At 41.0% G+C, this 22,958-nt stretch overlaps 1 protein-coding gene across 3 annotated transcripts in view; it reads left to right on the plus strand.

Annotated features, from left to right (window-relative positions):
* FYN (FYN proto-oncogene, Src family tyrosine kinase) overlaps positions 1-22,958 on the plus strand; it is a 204,719-nt gene that overhangs the window by 68,664 nt on the left and 113,097 nt on the right. For all 3 annotated transcript variants that reach the window (XM_079149149.1, XM_079149147.1, XM_079149150.1), the window contains exon 3: positions 20,381-20,450. The gene's annotated coding sequence lies outside the window, so the exon portion shown is untranslated. The remainder of the gene's footprint in view (positions 1-20,380; positions 20,451-22,958) is intronic.

Genomic DNA, 22,958 nt, shown 5'->3' on the forward strand with positions numbered 1-22,958 from the left:
GTCATGTATGTTTCCCAAACCTAGCCACTGGTAGAATGAAAGAGAAACCTAAAGTTTTGCTATCTTCTGGCTTAAAAAAAAAAAAAAAAATCAGTGGTTTGACCATGTAGTATTCCATTTCTGTATGGAACAGAAATGTGATAGAGCAATCATTCTTTTTTTGAACCCCCAGAGACCCCAACAGAGCCCCGGGGGGGAAGTGAAGGAAGGCGCTGTCCTCAGGGAACGGTTTTGTCCTATTTCTCCAGGGATGAGGGTTTCCTGGTGGCCAGAGATATGGGTGTTTCCCAAGGCATGGCTTTGTCTGTTTTCCTGAAGCCTTCAGTATGGCCCTTCTATACTTTCAGGACCATGATGTCTCTTCTTGGCTTTTAAATTCACAGGAATGAAATGTTCTCTTAAAATGTCCACGTTCAGCATGAACTGTGGTTCTGAGGATGAGAGGACTTCAGTGAAACCAGTGGCCGTGTTCACACTGTCTTATCCCCTTAGTAAATTAGCACGTGGGAAACTATTCAGAGGGGAGAAGGTCATTTCTGGGAAGGAGGATGCTTTCCTTGTTCTCCTTTCATGTGGTTTGCTCCATTCCTGGCTTGACAGATATTGCCTGGTATTTCCTTGGAAAGCAAAATATCCACATAATTGTACCATGGTTTCTTTGGGAAGTGAAATTCTGTGTGTATCTGTCTCCCACAGACTATTTCCTCAGGTGATGCTCCACGTGCACTGTTGGCTACAAAAATGAAAGTATCCTCAACAAGTTGTTTCTTTTCTGTCTCAGGAGTGACAGTGTTCACTGTTAGCTAGTTAAAGCCACAGGCAAGGACACCACATTGTTCAGGGTCCTTATATTGCCCGCTTTGGTGGTCTTTCCCCACCTATCCCCCAGGATTTACTGCACTGGCTCAAAACACTATGAAGTGGGCTGCTTCCTTGGTGACCTTATTAATGTTCATGCTTGACTCCTCTTAACAGGTTGGAGAATATGAAACTAAAAAGCTGAGGACATACAGTGAATAAAACTGGCCAGGACCTGATTGGCCTCATGATTTACCATAAGGTAAATCTCATTTACTACTCAACTCAGTAGCTTGAGAATAAGAAACCCTTTTGGACCTTTATTAATATTATCTCTTGATCTAGGAAAAAAAGATTCATAAGGTGATACCTACCTTATTTCCAGTGTCAAGTCATAAAATTAGCACAGTTTGAAAAAAAAAAATTTTTTTACTGAAGACCAAATATTTAAAGTGATTGAATTAATACTTTTTTGAAGAGACAAATAAATGTATTTACCTGACAGGCATCTGGCTTAGAAAATTTAAAAATATATTATCAATTAGCCAGAAACAGTGTTCAGATTGAAGAAGCAGCATGCTCTGATAACAGCCTAGTGAGGAGCAGCTGTTCTGAGGCAGATGGAGGAGCCTGTGAACAGTCCTCAAAGCCGGTGGGTCTTTTTTACTAGAGAAAAGTGGATAAACAGCAAGGCTGCTGATTTCCATTATTCTCAGAACTGCAGCTGGATTCTGGTCATGTTCTAGTTCCAGATTTTATGATTTCCTAGCCAAGAAAAACATAAACGATTGAGAAATTCGGAAGTTTTACCCTGGTTTCTTCAAGACCCACTCTATGTCCATCTTGGTAAATAGTCAGCCGTTCGGTGTTGCATTGTTGGTTGACTTGGGATGTGTCAACTAACTTAGCTTATCTGCCCCGTACTCGGCAAACATTTTGAATGTTGAGATGGTTCCTTATACTTCTCTGGTGCCTTCATTGACACCTACCCAGTATCTGGGACTCTGTTCTCTCACCTGTTACACAGAGATCTTCTGCTGGAGCCTGATAAATTCATGCCAGGCAAGAAACAGGACCTTTTCTCAAACTCTGCTCATAGGTCTGTTGTCTCCAGAACACTCATATGCTTCTCTAGTACCAGTGAAAGTGAGAGGAAGGAGTAATCCAAAAACAGACACCATTTCTGTCATAGTCTCAGATGCACTTGCTATTTTCTGTAATTGGCTCATGTTTTTCTAGTGTGATCTGGACCCCTGGAAAGAATTTACTGATAATTCAAAGTGAATAATGTATTCCCAGATATGTCTGTGACAAGTATGGAAGTTCTGTTGAATTTTGAAATTCCATCGTTACCCAATTATTTCTTCAACAAGATTCTCTCCCTATAAATATTTGTTTGGTTATGGCTGCATGTCCTAAGAATTAACCATTTATTCTGCTTCATGGTGACAAAGCAAGGGTTACAGGAAAAATACAGAACTCCCCTGAAAAGCCACCTAATTCTTAATAAAACATAGGTGTACGAAGCCCTGCCTTCATTGTGATGGAATGGGTTACATTACACTGTCTAAATGCAGTACCCACTTTACTGCTCTATAATCTGCCAAGTGGGAGGTGACCACTGATCCAAAGGTCTGTCCCTCTACTGCCAGAGGTTGGGGGACTGCTTGATCACTTGTGGCACTGTCAGCGGTATAGGCCATGTTTCCAGATTGCTCAGGAATGAAACTGGGCCCTCAGCAGCTCTGCGCAGACATCTCCTTGCATCTGTCACTGTGTGTCCAGTCCTTAATATTGGTGGTCTTGTTATTTGTTGAACGAGTTCTTTCTACTATCTGTTAAGCATTAGGACAAAATGTAAGGAAGCTTAAGGAGATTAAGTATGAAACAACATACACTGTTTCGAGATTGTTAGATTAAATTTTTGATCTGTTCTCTTTCAAATCGTGGAATTTAGGCATTTGCCACTTGATTCTTGTCTCTGCAGCAGCCCCCCACTGATCCCACTCACTGTCCTCAGAGGATATCGGTGATCTGGCATTTCATTTCCCATAAGAGAATCGTGGGCCTGGGCCGGAGAGGGTTAAACTGAAAGCTGGGTTTCTACCCATTGGAGACAGAACTCTGTACCACTGCAGAATAATCTGTTCATTAGGAATTCTGCTGCATCATCCTTGCAACTTAAATTCCCATTTCGTCTTGGTATTTTTGGAAGTCAGTGAAGTATTAACTTAGGCTTTGAAGCAATGGAAAGGCTGTAACAGATTTGGGAAGCACGGTTGCAGTTGTCCCTGTTTTAGATGATAGTAAATTCCTTCTGCGTCAGTCTCACTCTGTGTTTCTTTCTCCCTTCAGCACGTTTGTTATCCCTCCGGCAAGTGGTATACCTCTTCCCGCCCCCTCTACTCCCACCAGAACCTCCCTGCAGAACCCCCAAAGAACCAGAAAACCTTGTTCTCCCATCCCTGCTGGCCTTTCCTACTCTGGGCTGAGACCTGTGCCTAATTTTTCAGCTCTTCTAGGGTAGTGTATCATTACTTGAAAGAAAATTAAAAAGCATTTTACGTTGCTTATTACAGATCATTAATTGAAGCTCCCCTAAACCCAAGGAATTTATTTTCTCATTGATGTGTGCCTAACTCCTATTAACATTAATAAAGTTGTTTAGAATCAAAGAGCTGGCAGAAACCCATAATAAGAGGATCCATTTTGATCCTGCTTCACAAAGTGACTCATACCCACAGGGCATCAACAAGCCATTTGAAAGATAATTTTTACAACTCCTTTTTAAAAAGTAGAGCAATTACTGAGTCTGTCATAGCACACCCATCGTGTCCTTCAGGATCCGCCTCCTCGGTGGCCATTTGTGCAGTGCAAGCCCCTCCTGATCAGAAGTTGTAAGGTTCCTTCAGATTTAATCAGGTGTCAGTGTTGTAATGCCACCAAGACTGCTGCTCCTGCGCATTTGCACTGGGGGACTGGAGTGTTTGGGAGGCTCAGAAGTAACTCAGGTGGAGAAGGCACAGGAGCCCCAGGATCGAATCAAATCCGCTGCCACCCACAAGGCGGAGCCAAGTAAACAGAGGCGATTGTTCACCTGAGCCTTTCCTGCCCAGCCCGGCCTGGGTGGTTATTCCCATAACATCACAAAACAATAACTGAGGCGGGTGGGTTCTAGACCAGGGATCTGTGAAGCTGTCTGAACAATTCCATTTACCAATTCTTGCTGTGGCAGAACTACAAAAAACCTGAAGATATTATGGAAACAGCTATTTGTTTCTAGAAAATACACTTAATCTTCTCCATCACATGTGACCCTGGGAGTTGGAGCTGGGTCATTTTTTCAGTCACTCGCCCCCTTCTACAGCCAAAAAGGGGGACAGTCTCCCTGAGCACACCTCATCTTCAAGTTTCTGTGTTCCCCCGCCCTCCCCAGCTGTCTCCACCCACTCTTCTGTCTAACAAGGCATTAATTTGTACTGATGTTTCCAATGTTTGGAAAATGAGCTCAATTTGGGAGAGAAGAGGAAATAATTGCACATTTATGTCTGATTTGGACATAATGGTTAGTATCCTTTCAATGCCCCTTAGTCACTTAGAAAAAACTTAGAAATGGCAAGTTTTATAAAACTTTATTTTCAAATATTGTTTTTTTTTAAATTACCTTTATTCAATGAAAGAAAGGGAAAACTGTGAGTTAATCTTATAGATTTTTACAGTGCTGATCATGATGGAATTAGTTCCCTAAAATGACTGACAGTCTCTTGCCTAGCTTTGCCCTTGAATTGTTACTGAACTTCCCTGGAACCTTGAACTCCCTTTATACTCTTTTGGGGGGTTGGGACGGTATATATTTGTTTCTGTGAATCTGAATATTCTGAAGAGGAAAAAGACAAAACATCATCCCCTTAATCACTGAACCTCATTTCCAACCCTTTATTTGCTCTTAAAGAATAAATACACAATTTCCAAAGGAAGGAAATAACACTGCCTATTAACACGGAGAATCCATCCGGCACTGGAAAGATTAAAAACAGGCCTGGAATTCTTTACACTTATTCTTCCCCTCAGTACTTCAAACTGGGTCAGGATTATCCTGGTTTTACAAATGAGGTAGCTGGAGCCAGAGAGGTGAAGCCTGTCTTTCTCAGGGCCACACATCTCCAGAGGGTCAGAGCCCAGAGCCCAGAGTGGGGCGAGGGTGACTGTGGGTGGAACCACCCATTGCTGCCCAGCCCTGCCTTTTGCTGCATCTTGCTGAGGTCCAGAAACATAGGACCAATGTCAGTCCCATGGGTCATTTGTTCCCAGAGACCTAATTTGACCCTCTGGTACCTAACAAGGTGCCTGGAACATGAGAAACACTCAGTAAATATTTGTGAAGTGAATGTCTTGTTGCAGCCAAAGAACTCATTATAATTTATTATTTTGTCCTGATGACTGCCCTTGGCCACTGTTGAATCTATTTTGAAAGTTCTTTGCAAGTGAGTTTAGAAACATATATTTTTAAATAACTTGCCTGAATTTGCCACTCATAGTAAAGTCATCGGAGGCCTCAGGTAGCCAAGTCCTCAGCAAATCACAGATGCACAGTAGGGGTGCTGTAGGTATACTCTCTCTTTGATTGAACTTATTTAAAAGGTTTCTTATGTCTTCCTGACTTTAAAGTTTTCACTGTAGGAAATGTGATAAGCTATAAAGAAGAAAACAAGAATTTCTTTTGATTGAGAGTGTAATGTTATGATGTAAATATTTCCCCTCTTTTGTGTGGCATACATATATATTATATATATCATGTGATTGTGATCTTGCTTCTTTCATTTAGTATTAAATTGTTCTAATTTAGAACCATTGTGTGAACAGACTAATGTAGCCATTTACCATTCTATTACTATACAAATAAATATTCTGATAGTTAATATTATAAATAACCCTGTTGTAAATATTCTGGTTTCAAAATATTTGCTTTTCTGGTTGTACTTTTTTGTGGTCCTAGTGGTTGAAACCAGAGCCTTGTGCATGCTAAGCAAGCGCTCTACCAGTGAGCCACATCCCAAGGTCCCTCTGGTTCTATCTTCATAGACATGACTAAGTAAAAATATAAGCCTTGTATGCATATAAAAGAATCCTAAATAAAATTAAAAGCAAAGAATCCTTAAGAAAAATATGTTTTCCACCAACATGTTAAAATTCATATTTCATGTTCTGGTTTTCTTTCATTCAGCCTAACTTTTTCTCATGTTTTTGTAAACTGGGAACTCATTTTGATTTCTTAAGCACTGTAGTTGTATCTCATTTGACTTAGCCCAAATCCTTCCAGTTAAATGATTATTTCATCGGTCATATCTTTGGTACATGGAACAAGATCTATCCTCCTCTACTGGGATTTCCCAAAAATTGTCTGACTTTTGCCATTAATCTGATAGACCCTGAATAAACAACATAAGTTGGAAACTTTACGTTTAAAAATAAATTAATTAATTAATTAAAATTACTGTACACTATGTCAAACACTGAGGGAGATCTTTTTAAAACATGAACTAGGCCCTGCCATTGAGAAACTTCTGGTTTACTTGGAGACAAGATATGACCACATGATAGGTAAATCTAGATACGAGAGGTATTACATAAAATTACCAGAAATTTCTTCTGACCACTTTCCTCTGTTTTATATAATTTTGACAATTTCTTTGGCTTGTCCCTTCAACACACCTGGATCTTACTTGTCACTACCCTTCCCCAGGAGCTGATTTTCATTCACACAGTACAGTTACATCACTAAGCATTTTTTTTTACCCATGTGATCACCATGATGGGGAGATTTCTATTTTGTTCACCATCGTATCCCCCAGCTCTCAGAAGAGGGTCTGGTACATAGTATATGCTCAGTTAGTACTTATTGGATGTATGAAAGAAGCATGCATTTTTTTTCTTCAAGTGGAGACTACCAGTTGAACAGTTATCTACTTAGATTGGCAATAAATGCTGTCAATTCAAAGGAGAGTTTGTGGTTTGCAGGATCTATATCGCTCAAGTGTCAGACTAGGTGGGATTTGAATCATGGGTCTACAACACACTAGTTTTGCAATCCTGGGCAAGTTAACGAATTTCTTCTTCTAGATTCAATTTTCAGCTGAAAAATGGGAGTCAAACCTATTCCTTTGTGTTGTGGATTAGGACAAAGCAAGGTCATTTATATAAAATTCAGCATAAAACCTGGCTCACATAAATATCCAGGAAACATTAACTACTATTACTTATAAATGTTTTCTTTCATTGTCTAACTACAACCTATTCTCAGGTACATAGAAATAGAAATAGAAATTGATTCTTCATAAGAAATAAAGTATAAGCTTTGGAGTCAGATATACCTGACTCTACCACTTCAGTAACTTACTTAACCCCTCTGTGGTTTAGTTTCTGTACTATGAAACATGGCTCATCACATAGGATTACTGTGAGGTCTAAACAAAATGCTGTATACAAAGTACCTAACATGGGACTGGGGTGTGGCTCAGTGGTAGAGCACTTGCCTAGCATGTGTGGCCCCTGAGTTCCAATTCCCAGTACTGAGGGTAAAAAAGGCCTAATATGTTCGGTAAGTGCTCTTTTCCTCCTCTTTCTTTCAAGGTTCAATGAGACTATCCTTCTTAGTAATTTTGCTACCAGATATTTATGTTGCTCCCTCCAGTACACTATTCTTCAACTTATTTTGGTGTGACACACAGAATTTAATAATTTTTTATATTGTAAGTCTGGCATACACATGTGTGATAGAAAAAAAAATTTCCCATAAAGTAGTGCTATGTGTATGCCTGTGTTAGTTTTCTAGGACTGCCATAGCAAAATATCACAGACCAGGTAACTTAAACAACAGAAATTTATTTCCCCACAGTTGTAGACACTGGACGTCTGAGATCAATGTGTTGGCTAGGTTGGTTTCTCCTGAGGATTCTCTGCAAGTGTCTGTCTCCTCCCTATGTCTTCATGTGCTCTTCCCTTTGTGTTGTCGATGTCCAGATTTCCTCCTCATACTGGATTGGGGCCCACTCTCATGACCTCATTTTAACTTCTTTTCCTCTTAAAAACTGTGTCTCCAAATACTGACAGATTCTAAAGTGTGCTGGGGTTTGGGCTTCAGCATACAAATGCTGGACTGGGGTGATATAAAAATCAACAATGCCCTTGATATTTTTCTCATGTTTCGTTAAAGAAAATTCTGGGTACAACCAACTACATTGAACCTTACAATCCTCTGAACTGATTACAGACCACAGGTTGACACTCAAATGTGTTACCTGGTTGGGGGAAAATTGGCCCCAGCATTAGATCTGGCCTGTGACTGATTAAGGAAACAGATGCAGAGGACAAAACACATGAGAGAGACTCAGAACCCCAGAGTAGACAGCCTTCTGCAAACACAGCAATCACCTTAGCTTGGTGTGGGCCAGATAGTAAATATTTTCATCTTTGCAGGCCTTACAGTCTAGTGAGACAATTCTGCTATTTTCATGTGAAAGCAGCCATAGATAACACTTAAACAAATGGGTATAGCTGTGTGCTGAAAAAACTTCATTTATGGACACTCAAATCTGAATTTCCTCTAACTTCCATGTGTCACAAAATACTTCTTAATTTGTTTTTAAGCATTTAAAAATGTAAAAATCATTCTTAATGTATGAGCTATTTAAAAGCAGGCAGCAGGCCAGGTCTGACCCACAAGTTGTCTTTTGTGACCTCTGCCCTTGATGACTGAGCTCAGTCATCTAGCTAAAAGGCTCTCAAGGAATCCATCTGGGTGACTTTCCTCTGTCCATGTAAATCCTTAACTGCATATCATATTTGACTCTCGTGATTTATCTGTATTTTCAGAGGAAAATCTCTGTGGCACTCATAATAAAAATTATCTAAAAAGCAAATGTCATTTTCTTATTAGGGAGAACTCCTATCTGGTGAGAAGGAAAACCCCTCTTAAAGGATCCACATAATCTTTGTCAGTTAGTGCAATTAGGGGTAGAGTTAGCGTTGGAAACGGCACAGTAACAAAGAGAGCTTGAGTCTAAGATGGGGTCTTCTTTGGGAAGCTTATGTTTAGGGAAATGGAGTAACCAAAGCAAGGCCCAGAATCCCTCACAGTCAATGTGGGAGAGCAGCCCAGCTCCAGGGCCTGGCCCCTGAAGGCAAGCCAAGGGTGAGCTGAGTAAGATTTCTCCTTTGGAATCTCATATCCTCCACAGCCCTTATAGTTCCTCTCCCAGCCCAGAATGTAGGCCCTGGTGTGCATGGCTCCCTCTTGGGCTCTCTCTTGCTTCCTGTGGAGGCTGCCTGTTATCTTAGATTACTGATCTAACTGACCAAATAAATCTCTCTTACCAGAGGGTCCTGAAACAAAGCTACCTGAGAAAGCCAGTCTGACTCCTGTAGTACCTACTAACCAAGGGATTTACTTTGGTGGCCACTAGAACAGTTGCGTCATATACATGTGTAATGATAATGTGTGACCAGAATCAGAAGAACATCTGGCAGAAGGCGGAGGTCAAGCTGTCCCCAAGACTGAAGGACAGAATCCCCCTACCTCTGAGTGAGGTAGGCCAGAATTCTGGCCTGATATCCTGAACATGTATATTCCAGAGTGGGTATTTGAAGAATCTGGAAATTCACAAAGGCAAGAATGGTGTTCTGGGAGTTGTTTTCAGAATTTCAGACTGCCTAATTTTTTTGCAGCAAGTCTGCAAAGGCAGGAATGAGCTATCTCTTTAAGGGAACTATTGAGTGTCTGCTCTGTGCCACAAGGACAAGACACCTTTTCCCAGGGCTTTCCCTTCTAGGGATGTTGCAAACCTTATAGCAAAGTCCCAGGAAACTGTCTCTGATGTTTATGAAAAGATTGGGCTTGAAAATTCAGATCTTCACTTTAAGAAACCAGTAAGATAAAATTAAAGTGATTTGGTTATTTTATTTTGAAACTGTTTGCTTCATGCCATCCTAACATATAATAATAAAACAGCTTTGGCATGACAATCATCTTAAATGAATAAAAAACACAATTTAATGAAATGGCACTTTTAAGCTTTTAGTGCAGCAAATTTTTGAATTATCTTGCTTAAATTAAATTGCTGTGCTCTTTTGCTTTCAGTACTTATAAGAGCTCTGTTTTATTTCTGATTTCACTGGATTAACCCCAAGCTTTCTTTTCTGAGATTTTTAAAAACTGAAGTATAGCATTCATGCAAAAAAAAGTGCACAAATTTTTAAGTGCACTGATAATGAATTTTTCACAAAGTCCTTTGTAAGCAACATCCAGGTGGAGAAAGATCACCCCTGTCCATTCTCTACCCACCCAGCTCCATCAAGGGTAACTAGCAGCATGCCTTTTTAACAACCAAGGTTGGTTTTATCTATTGTGAATTTTATGTAAATAAAACTATACCCATGAGGTTATGACCTACAGTTTGTTCATTTTCACTGCTGTATAATGTGATATGGTTCAACAGACCAAAATTTTGTTAGTCCTTCTATGGTAGGTGGGATTTTGAGTCGTTCCTTTTGGGGGTTGCTACCAGTAGTACTGCTGGGAGCATTTTTGGACTTGTCAGTGGATGAGTGTATGTAATATTTCTGTGTGATAGACTTCTGGGTGGCAAGGTCCTGGGCCACAGGATATGGTTATGTTCAGCTTTTGTGCATGCTGCCAGTTTCCAGTTGACACCTCCACCAGAAGTGTGTGCAGCTTCCATGTGCTCCACATCCTCACCAACTCTTCAAGGTTTTGGTCCCTGTCATTGTAGCCAATCTGTACATATTGGCAGTGCAGTGTCGTTTTAATTTGTTTTTCTTTGATGACTGAGCTAGAATTTTTTTTAATGCTTATTGGCCATTTCTTCTTTAGTCTTCTCAACTGTTTGCCCATTCTTTATTGGATTGTCTGCTTTCCTCGTTGGATCGTAGGAACTGATGGATATACATATTGCTGCTACCACCTCCACTCTGTCTTCCCTTTTGATTCTGTTAGTGTCAATTGATGAAGACATTCTTGATTTTAGTGTAGTCTGAATTAACATATTTTTCTTTCATGGTCAACACTTTTTTGCATCATTATAAAAATCTTGGCCTATTGCACATTATGAAGGTATTCTGTGTGTTGTTTTCTAAAAGTTTTATTATTTTACTTTTCATATTTAGTTCCATTGCCCATCTGGAACTGATTTTTGCCTGATGTGAGATAGTATTAAGAATCTTTTTTTTATATGGATATGAAATGTATTCATTTCCTAGAGCCGTTGTAACGGAACCATAGACTGTGTGGCCTGGAACCACAGAACTTCATTCTCTGCTGGTTCTGAAGGCTGGATGTCCAAAATCAAGGTGTCGGCATAGTTGGGCTCCCTCCAAAGATTCTAGGGAAGGCTTCACCCCTGGCCTTTTCCACACTTCTGGTGGTGGCTGGTTATTCTGCACACTCTCCTTGTCTCCATCCTCAGGTGACTTTCTTCCCCAGGAGTTTCTTTATATCTAAATTTATATCCTTCTTGATTAGGGACAGTAGTCTTACTGGATTCAGGCTCATCCTAACCCAGCATAATCTCGTTTTAACTGCATCTGCAACAAACCTATTTCCTGATAAGGTCAAATTCTAAAGTTCTTGGAGGTTAGGACTTGAACATCTTTTGGGGGAACACAATTCGGCCCTATAACATCTAGTGAATTATATGACTATCTTTGAGGTTCTGATTTTGGACTTTCTGTTTTGTCCTATTGGTCTATTTGTTAATCCTTGCATAAATATTACTCTTACTTACTATTATTGTATAATAAATCAGAATATCTGATAAAGCCTTTTTGGCTTGTTTTTCTCATTCAAGATTTTCTTGGCTTTTGGCCCTTTACATTTCCATATAAATCTTAGAATTTACTAGTTAACTTCCACCAGGAAAAAAACTATCTTTTTAACTTTGCAATCAAATTAAATTATCAAAAAAAAACCCTGACATCTTAGAAATATTGAGACTTCCATTCCACATACATGGCAAAGCCTTTTATTTAATCTAATTTTGTGTTTTATAGATTTTAGTATAAAGGTCTTACATATCCATATACATTTGTGGACTTTTTCCTAGGAATTTGATATTATTTTGACAGAGATTTGTTTTGATGAAATTAAAAGCAGCTGGGTGTGGTGGCACACTCCTGTAATCCCAGCAACTTGGGAGGCTGAGGCAGGAGGATTGCAAGTTCAAAGCCAGCCTCAGTAACTAAATGAGGCCCTAAACTACTCAGCAAGACCCTGTCTCTAAATAAAATACAAAAATGGCTGGGGGTGTTGTTCAGTGGTTAAGAACCCCTGGGTTGAATCCCTGGTACCCCAGTAAAAGATAAAAATTAAAAAAGTAAAAATGCAAAAAGGGAGAAAAGAAAAGTTCCTACTGAGTTTATTCGTTTTATTAAGAAAATTTTCCAAGTTTACCAAGCTTAACATGGCTGGGATTTAAATTGAGATTTCACCAACTCCAAATCAGAGCTGGACAATAAATCAGTAATTACTTCACAAATGCAACTTGGTTCAAAACAAGGTCCTCAGGGATGGTTAAACTATGTTCTTGGTAGAGAAGGCATTGGGTTACCCACACTGCAGCCTGAGAACCTACACACTGCTTGTCCTGCGTGTGCTTGGCTAATATTAATATTATCTCAACTCTCTTTGGCCGTCTATGAGGTCGTACATATGTGGATGAATACTGTATTTAGATCGTAAATGACTGAAGTTAGGAAACAAAACATTCTTTTCTTTTACTTCTTTTCAGAGAGGGAATGCTTAGTCTGTGCTGTGCTGCAGATAGCTGACACACAGGCAGCTGCATGAGATGGTGAGACAAGGTTCAAGTACTGGAGTGAGTAGGGGACTAGGTCTGGGATTGTCTGTGTTCTTAGAACCTTAGAGCTACCCAGAAGTGAGAAATGGGTCAGGTGTATTGCCATCATGGGGAGAATTTGTCTTTTTCCCCCTTAAACCACTACTATCTACTATATTAGAGTTTAGCATAAGCCTTGGAAGGGAAGCGTGTGTGTGTGTGTGTGTGTGTGTGTGTGTGTGTGTGTGTGACAGAGGGAGAGATAAAGTAAGTTCTGGTGCTAAAAAACAAAAAAGCAGCTTCTTAACAACTATCAGACTAGGTATTCTTCACATCCCATCCAGCCCCCAAGATTCTGGGATTCTGATGTTGTAGCCAGCCTGCAGCCCACACTCTAGGGGCTTCGCCCACACCATTGTTAACCTGGATCAAGGCAGCACTGTGACACTAAGTACGTTTCCTGGGTGTCTTGGGAGTAGTGTCTAGTTGGAAGAGACATGTCCAGCAGCTGCATTATAGCAAAGCAGCATTTCTATCCAGACTGGAGTGCAGATCCCTAGAAAAAGCTTAATTTAAAAGGGCAATACAAAATATTTCAAGCGTAGTACAAAAACAGACCTTTTGTTTTATTTTCCTTTTTACCAGATACATAAGTGATATGATCACCCAACAGTAACTCATTACCCAAAAGCAAAGAAGAATGCCATTATTATACATATATACATCATTCTAAAGAATCTTACAGAAGCAAAAATTTTCCCCCACCAGACAGTGAACTTATGATTCAATGGCATTTACTTCATTTTTTTCTTTCCCAAATAAAATGTGTACCCTTGGCCTGCAGAATTCAATGTAGTAATAATAATATAAAATGATATCAATACTACTACTATTGCCTGGAGGTCACCCGCATGCATGACTGAGCTCGTACATTTGTGCCCATGGGCCCACAACAGACCCACGGATGATACCATGTCTGGAGCCCTCACTTGGCCCCACAGCTGACCGAGGAGGAGCTCCTTGCTGGTTTTGTGGGGCCTGGCTCCACAGTGAGCCTCCGACCCCCTCTTGTCCTGGAAATAGCTGATGAAAGGGAGCAGCCAGCTTTTGTAGTTTGACCTTGCCACCCTCTTTGTCTGTGATCAATAATTTCTTTCTGCTGGGTAAGTGACTCCATGCTTGTCTCTTTTCTCTCCCTCTCTCTCTCCTCCTCCTCCTCTCCTCTCTCTGCTGTTTACTTCCACTCCAGCAAACAGCGACAGCCTTCCTTACTTGAGGCCATCCAGCTTGTTGGAGTGAAGCCAGGAGAAGTGACAGAAGGGGAAGATGGATCAGTCATGCCTTCTCAGGGCACCTCGCTAAACCCCAGTGAGGCGACAAGGCCACAGCCAGTCAGAAAGTGGGCTTGGTTTCCTAGGGAACCCTGTATTTCCTAGCCACGCCTCTCCCCCCCCCACACACACACCCATTGTCCCTGGCAATTGGGCTTTGTTTTTGTGCTTGCTTGTTTAATGTATTATCCTACCATTTGGAGCTCTTTAATTTTTCAGACAATTGACTCTAGGCTTACAAAGAATATTGTAACTTGGAAGGAGTCAGGACTGTATTTTAAGTCTCCTGTTGTTTGTGTGCAGAAGTTGCCCAGAGGGGACCTCTTGCTGCACAGGACAGCCATGGCCATAGGACAGCTGTGAAGGAGAGGGAAACTCTTCTTTCTCACCTCACCATTGTTTGCTTCTGAAAATATGACTCAAAAAGACACTCAAAAATATGACATTGCTCCTTAGTGTGATGTGTAGACATGTGCTGGCTGCCTCATTGGCCTTCAGAGACTAGAGGAAGATTTGGAATGTCACTTACCACAACGTGTGTAATTCAGTCACAAAAGTGAACTAAGAAGAAAGAAGCCATTTCAAGGCAACAGGAGAGTCTTTCCTCTGTGCAAGGCATTGAGCCAGGCAAGGTCCCAGTGATTCAAAGATGAATTTAGACTAGGTTCTTGCCCTCAAAGAGTTGGCTGTTTTCCTTGGATCAGGTAGTGTGGTAAAGGCTATCGTAGAAGGACAAATAGAGTGAGACTGATTTTAATGGAGGAAATGGGCAAGCACTTCAAGGAGGGGTTTACATTAGAGTTGACTTGAAGGACAGGTTGGTTCTCCATTCTTGCAGGTGGAGGCAAGGGCATGTAAGGAGGAAGAAACGAAGTAGGAAAAGGCCTAAAGAGGAATGAGTGCTGGGAAAGCAGGTGCTCTGGGAAAGCTGGGTGGCAGAGAGGAAGAAGAAATGGAAAATGAGGCTGAGGAAGTGGGTTTGGAATGATGGTGGCCGGCTTTGTGGGCAAAACTGAAGAATGTCAGTTTGGCTATGTAAGTCTTTGGTTTTCTAGCAGTGTCCTCATGCTCCAGGGCTTCTGAAGGTGGCTTCTTGGACTGTAGGGCAAGAGGAGAGAGAAGCCCCTCACCTCCATTTTGGATCCTAAGGTATTATTATGCTTCTTTTGGAGAGTGTGACACTTGAAGAAAAACAGAAGTTCATTTGTACATGTATGAGACCCATTACTTTATTCAGTCAGTCAACAAATATTTATTGAGTGCCTGTTCCTTACCAGACCTTGTGCTAGGTCTGACTGAAAGACCATTGAAGTTTTTGCACTAGTTATGGCCTGGTAGCTAGAGCACTGAATCTAAACTAAAAATCCTGCCTCTGCCATCCACTAATAGTACAAACTTGGGCAGGCCTCTTGCCTCCATGGACCCAGTTTCTCACTTGGAAAATACAGGGCTGAGTTGCTAAGTCCTTCCCTCCTGAGACATTCTAGAAGGGACCTGAGCAACATTGTGATCCAGGGACTTCATGCGTGTCAATTAAAGGAGAGACCAGATTCAGAGAGGCTACTTAGGAAATGATAGCAGGGACTCTTATGAGGTCCCTAGGAGTCTGAGTGAGGCCTTGAATGTATTCACTCAACAGACCTTTTTACCCAGTGCAGCCACTATACTAGGCCTAGGGAACAGAACAGTGATCAAATCAATTTGCTGTCCTCAGGGTGCTTCCTTGTTAGGGGAAGCAGATGAACTTGGAACATGAGTGATAGGTCTAGCAATGTAGGAGAAGCTCATCACATGGGATGGTAGTTGGAATTATGGGAGTATGAGGTGCCAGGAAAGAAAAAGCAAAAAGGGTTTGAGAGAAACTAACTCTAAGGACATAGGACCTGAGGAAACATTCTGTGGAAACAAATCAGTGAGCCGCCCTTGATAGAAAATACATTCTTCACTGAGCCAACACAACAAACCCAACCTTAGCCCAAACCCAGAATATCCTCTTGTGGCTAGGAAGCTGGGACACACCAGAGAGATAATGTCCATTTAGACATTCAGTTCTTCTTGACATCTCTCCTATATGAAGCTAAATTATACCAAAGCCATGTATGGTTTTGTATAATAGCTGGTCTATTTGTTTCCTCAGAAAGATCTTTAATAACTACCAGTGATGTGTAAAAAAAATGACTCAGGCGGCTGTCCTAGCTGCTGCCCCTCATATTTTTTTCCCAGACCAGCTGGCTCTTTTTTTTTTTTTTTTTTTCTTTTCCCCAAGTAATTGGAGCAGATCCAGAAATGGCTTCTGAGCCTTGAGCTCTTCCTTATTTACCCTGCAGTAATCACATTTCACAGGTTGTCTTCCCTATTGGAGGCTGAGGCCCAGCAATTAGTCTCCCATTGTCCTTGCAGGAAATGACATCCATGTGACTTCTTGGGAAGACAACCGTTAGCCACTCTGGTTAAAATACTTTGGAACATGATCAGTATTTCCTCTGGTTGTTCATTGAGACCAGCAGATTTAGAAGGCTTTGGGAAATGTGCAAAAGAACTATGGTTGTAAGTACCAGAAATAAGGCTGGGTCAGTTCCCTGAGTCTCTGAACTATTGCCCTGGTCTCCGCATGCACTGCCTTGTCTGACTCTTCAGTGTGTGACTGAGCCCAAGGCTTTGGCATTCTGTTCCTTTCTTTGGAAACTGAAAGTTTTCCATCTGCAAATAATTGAAAACCCAACTCAAGGAGGCCAGGACAATAAGAAATTTCTTGGAAGCTCGGAGATACCACAGACTCAGGGTTGACCAGGGCAATAACCTGCACTGTTTCCCTGTGTTTTTCTTGTCTCTGAACAGCTGTATCCTTAGACTGGAGTAATTCACACATCACAACCACACAACATTCGGGAGGAAGGACTTTCTCTCAAGGAGGAGAAACTCCTGGTACAATATTTGTCATGTCTCATTGGCTTTAATTGGGCCATGTGTCTATCCTTGAACCAATCACTAGGAAGAGGATAAGTTTCCTTTGGAACAAGAACCATTCAAACTTCAGTGTGCACACAGATCACCTGGGAATCTTGTAAGCTAGATGGTGATTGGGTTGGTTTGGGTGGAGCCTCAGAACTGCTATTTTTAAGGACCTCTTGAGTGATGCTAATGCTATTAATTGCCATGCTCCAAAACTGTGGACCATTGATTCCCCATTCCCCAGCTCAGAGTGCTGTCACCTGCCCACGAGACACTGAGGCTGGAGAAATGCTGTTAGGAAAAAGGAAGAGGCAGTGACCCCATGGAGATGAGAACTGTAGTTGAGATACTTGTTCCCAGAGTTCAATGAAAATGTTACCTTTAAATCAGGAGCCATGCATCAGTCTGTGGTGTGGATCAGAAACAAAAAGGGCACACAGGGCTACATGTTGGTGTAAGGGACTCATGAAGATGTTATTACTCATCTGTGATGACACGTACGTACATTGTAATTCTAGAAACAGAAGACAAATCAGTCATGCCACCCTCTTCATTATCAGTTATTTTTATTGGTAATTAATACCACATATGCAGCATGTCTCAAAAAGAAACTCAGATGAGATGCATCTACATGTCTTTCAGTCTGAAAAGAGTGCCAAATCCAGCCTTTGTTCTCTGAGCTCATCAGTCTTAGTTGTTATTGGGGAGGGAGCGTATACTCCCACTCACCCTAAGAGTCACTTGACATGATGTCTGGAGTGAGAAATGCTGCCAATGGTGAATTTCTGCCAAAGCAAATGGTCGCAATGTCCTGATGAGTGGTTTTCAGTGGAGAAAATCATTATGCTTTCTTCATTCAAAAAGGAAAGATTATTCTATTTGTTTAATTGATTGATCGACAAAATACACAGAAATCCCAAGCTGCAGCTAATTAGGAAAAAGACTCAGAAGACTGAGGATGTTCCAGTGTCCATCCTGAGGCTGGTCCCTTACAGACTCAGTGGGGACCAAGGATCAAGCTTCCTGAGAGAGTCACTTTGGTGGTTGCTGTCTCTCATCTCATATGCAAAGATAGCATCGTTCATGAGGGTACTTAGAGGGGAGATGGAATTTCACCATTCCAACTATTTACCCCACCAGCCCCACACCATAGGCTCACATCTGTGAGACTAAAGGGTAACTGGGTCTTGGTCTGGTCTCTGGTGGTTGCCAAGCAACTCCAACTAACCTCACCAACTTGGGCCCACATGTAGGAAATCATGACAGTTCCTTGTCTCTGCAAAGATTGTGGAAGGGCGAGGGATCCCCAGCTACTCTGAACAAGCTGGGGACAGCTGTTGGACTTCAATCTCTGAGAAGGCATGAGTATCATACCTGTGTGTCAGCTACCTGCAGCACAGCACAGACGAAGCATTCATTCTCTGAAAAGGAGTAAAAGAAAAGAATGTTTTGTTTCCTAACTTCAGTCATTTATGATTTAAGTATAGTATTCATCTTCATATATAGGACCTCATAGATGGCCAAAGAGAGATGAGAAAATATTAATATTAGCCAAGCACATGTAGGACAAGCAGGATTACACTCTTATCCACTGACTGACTCAAACAGTCCTGGTGAACACATCACTACTGTGCCTGCTACAGGACAGGGCATTATTAACCACAGGAGAAGTGAAAAGATGGAATAAAAAGGGCCTTTTCTTACAAATCTAAAATATAAAGTACAGTAAGTACATCTATTTAAAGTGTCTATATCAAATAGCATGTTAATTTCAAAAAGAAAAACAAAAGAGAATTAAGATTAACACCACGTTAGAAAAATCAAGGTAGAAAAGGTAGAGAGAGACCTTATAGATGGTGACTAGACTGAAGTCCATGGATCAGTGTCAAGGGGGTCTGTGAACTTGTCTGGGAAAAAAATTATCATTTTTGTTAACCCTTCACTGCAGTCTAACATTTCCTATTATTATAGAAGTAGCCTTAGCTTCCAGCCTTACCTAAGTTCTATTCCCAATAGAACTCGTGACTGTTTTTATGTTGTATTACAGTTGCATATATCCTGAAACATCATTTATCATTTAAGGATATTTCAAAATCACAGTAGTTATTAGAGTTTCTCTGGAAATTATTCAAATATTGAAAGAAACCCATTCCAATTTTGTTAAACATTTTGATAACTGTAAACCAATACACTGCTTATTTTGAGTCCTGTGCATTTTATGTGTTAATTCTAAGCATTTAAAAACATTGAGAAACATGTCTGTAGAATGCCATGGTACAAAAAAAGTAAAAAGCTCTTGCCTTAGAAAACAGCTGGACCTCCTCCAGCAGCTCTCAGAGAAGGGACCGGCCAGTTAGAGGCCCAGGGCAGGACAGGTACCTGGAGCTGCATGTGGAAAACAAAGTGATTCATGTGGGAATCAGACTGGGATGAGCTTGAGTCCCAGGCTATCCACCAATAAGTGTGCAGGTGATGCCAGAGCCAGAAGGTGTGTCCACCAAGGAAGAATGCCTTGCAGAGCTGAAGAGGTAGATGGCAAGGGAGGAGACCGGCGGCCCAGGGACTGGTTTCTGCAAGGCTTGATGCAGACCAGATGGGGTATCATGATGAGAAGGGAGAGCAGCAGCCAATCTCAGCCCAGCGGTGGAACTCCAGCAGCATGTTTGGGCCTTGATTTGCAGCAGGCATGAGAAAGGCCACATTAGGTTCCAAGCCTGGGGGACCAGGAGAATGACAACAGAAGCTCATGTTTACTGAGCGCTCACAGTGTGCCAGATGCTGTGTTAAGCCTTTCTGAAGCCTCATTTATATGCCGGTAAATTGATATCATTTGATCCTCATGTCAACCCTGTCGAGGTTAGTTCTGTAATCCCTCTTTTGCAGATAGTAAAATGAAGTCTAAAAATAGGTTAGGGAAATTGCTCAGAATCCCACAGGTAGCTGAAAAGAAGGGAGGATGTTGGCGGGAGGGCAGGGAGGTAGAGATTGTTTTGGGGGGAAATCATTATGAGCTCCACTTTAGATATTTTTCCATTGTTCTTTTGTCTTTGATTATTTTAAGAGGTTAAAAATTCAACTAATTAGTTTTTCTTATAGCTTGATTTTATTTATTTATTTTTATGCAGTGCTGAGGATCAAACTCAGTGCCTCACATGTGCTAGGCAAGTGCTCTATCGCTGAGCTACAACCCCAGCCCCAAAATTCACCTATTTGTGAACAAAGTTTCTGGTTTATTTCACTGTCCAGGTTTTTTATTAGTGTGTACTGAGGTAACTGGTTTCCTCTTCCTGTGAAAAACAAAGAGGAAACTGGTAGGTGGAGTTTGGTAAACTGACGGGTGCCCATCAAAGCAGAGGAGAGAGGTCAACTTTTCCAGAAAAGAAGGGGAATGTATGTTAAATTATGCCCATTGAATGATAATTTTATTTCTTTTTTGGTATTGTTTTTCAGGACCAGTCCTGCTGCTGTTTTAGAAGACATGTGGTGTATATAAAGTTTGTGATAGTTGACGGAAATTTTGGTAAGTGTTGTTGCATTTATTTCTAATACTTTCTGTTGTAAAATGGTGCTCATGAAGGAAAGCCATTGCTCTGTTGTCTGCATCCTCTAAATCTGCACTAAACTTTAGGACAGAATTTTATAATTAAATGCAATGCTGAATTGGTGTTTTCTGACAGTTTGACATTTTCCCCCTAGTTATTACTAATGTTATTGTGCAATATGGGGCTTTCTAAAATACAGCAAGTCTAGATTTAGGAAAGCTTCTGGGTGCAGGATAAAGAACACCATGGCAGCTTAGTGTACGTTCTAAGCCAGCTGTGTAACATGATAATTAACTTGCAGACCAAAAGAATTAAATAGTCTCTGAAGCAGAGAGATGCTTATTACCTGTGTTTTGAAATGAAAGAGAAGCAGACAACTAGCTGGTTTGGGAATAGGAAATTAAAAGAATTTAAGGACCCAGCATGCCTGTAAGCTTACCTACAGACTAGTGTATACAGTGGACCAAGAGACTAAAAACGTTCAATTCAACAACCATCCAGACCTTGCTAGCAGTAATAAAAAGGATAGTCTTTAAGGTCAGGAGGCCTAGGTGAAAGTTCAACTTCTGCACCTATTGGCTGTTATATAACCTTTCTGAGTTTCATTTTCCTCTTCTGTAAAAAGAGGCCTCCAGTGCTACCCACTGGGTTTTTGTGAAAATAAAATGAGCTTGGTATTGCTGGGGCATAGTAGGTGCTCAATAAAGCTGTCATTGTTCATGATAGACAGCCTTTTTTGAAGACTAGACAGTTGTCATTGACAATAAGCCACCACCGAAAAGTGTCTTCCAGCAGGAGGGCTGTTGGGATGGGTTGGTTACACCCATTCAATGTCACAGGGCCCCACATAGCTGCTTGCCACAGATCTCCAGCATTCACTCCATAACCTCTGTGGCATTTACCACCTCGGTAACCCTGGCAGTCCATTCTTAGACAAGTTGAGCTAATTGACCTTCCCTTCCGGTTACCTTTGCAACCAAATGAGGTCACATTGTTTGAGCTTTGTTTGATTTTGGAGTTAATATTATTTTGAAACACAGTAACAATAAGACAAAGAGGGCTTAAGGATAGATAGTACCCTTATTACATATGGTAATACCATATGTAGGCTTTAATTTCCAAACCTTCCTTTGGATTTTTTTTTTTTTTTTTGACCTATGCTTATTGTGTAGCTTCTCAGAGATCCAATTATTGAACTAAAATTTTTGAGTTTTGAATATAAGAATTTGATTTGGGGCTGAGGACCTTTATCCCATCACTGCAGATGGACTGATACTGAAGATCATATGTCTATAGGTGACTCTGCTCCAGTTTCATGGAATCAAAGAGATAGACATGGCCTCGGGAGGTGTCTGTTCCAACCTCCCAATCACCAAAAGTCTCTTCTACAAAATACCTGACAGGGGAATTCAAATTTTCTCAGGGATAAAGAACTTACTGTTATACAAGGCAATTTGTTGGGGCACCAAAACAGAGAGGAGGAATTAGGTCTGACTCTCTGGACCCCAGTAGGGGAACTGTTGGTTACAACACTCTATCCTATATTTCAAAATTGCCAAAAGGTGACTAATTTTTGAGGAGATAGAAGTGCTTATTTCTCTGATTTGATCCTTACACATTGTATACATGGATCAAATCACTATACTGAACCCAATGAATATACAAAGGTTTTGTCTCCATAAGAAAATAAAATAATAAATAAACAAATAATTAGTGGATACAGAGAAATTTGAGTGGGGGGAAAGATAAATATGTTCCAAAGCTTAGTTATGGTAGTATGTGTACAGTTGCAAGCTTTTGTGAAAACCCACGGAACTGAACACACTCAAAAAAGTGAATTTTGCTGTAAAGTAAACCTTAATTATTAAAGTGGAAAAAATAAGCAGTTAGACAAACAACTGGACAATTATCTCAGCTTGTTAAAAAGAAAGAAGGATGGAAAGGAGAGGAGGGAGAATGGGCAGAAAGAAAAACAACCTAGTTCTTAGACAGAACTATAATATGGACAGGGATTTGGTCTTACTCCTTTCTGTCATCCCAATGCCTGGCACATGGAAGGGATGGGATAAACTTTAAAATATTTACTGAGTCATCTGCTGCTCTTAGTCACTTTCTAAGGAAGTCCACTCCCTCTCCCACATGCCAGCTCTCTAGATATTTAGACACTCTCCTTCCTCATTCACCTTCTCTTCTCTTGGTTGAACTTCCCATCTCCCATTCTAGGACTCATTCATCTCCTTCCCCACCCTGCAGAGCTCCTTGAGGAGACTGCTTGACCACATCCCTCCTGTACACATACCCGGTACTCAAAGTGCTGCCTCGTGGGGTCTGGCCCAGACGCATGGCCTCTGTAGACAATGTTAACAGAAACCTGTGCCTAACTCTTGACAGTCACTACCTAGCAATGGGTCAGGAAGGGTTTCTGTTGAGTAGTCTTCTAAGATGGGATATCCAGAAAGCAGGGAGGGTCACATCCAGGAGCTGGG

The sequence above is a fragment of the Sciurus vulgaris genome (assembly GCF_902686455.1).
Source record: "Sciurus vulgaris genome assembly, chromosome: 7".
In the NCBI taxonomy this organism is placed as follows: Eukaryota; Metazoa; Chordata; class Mammalia; order Rodentia; family Sciuridae; genus Sciurus; species Sciurus vulgaris.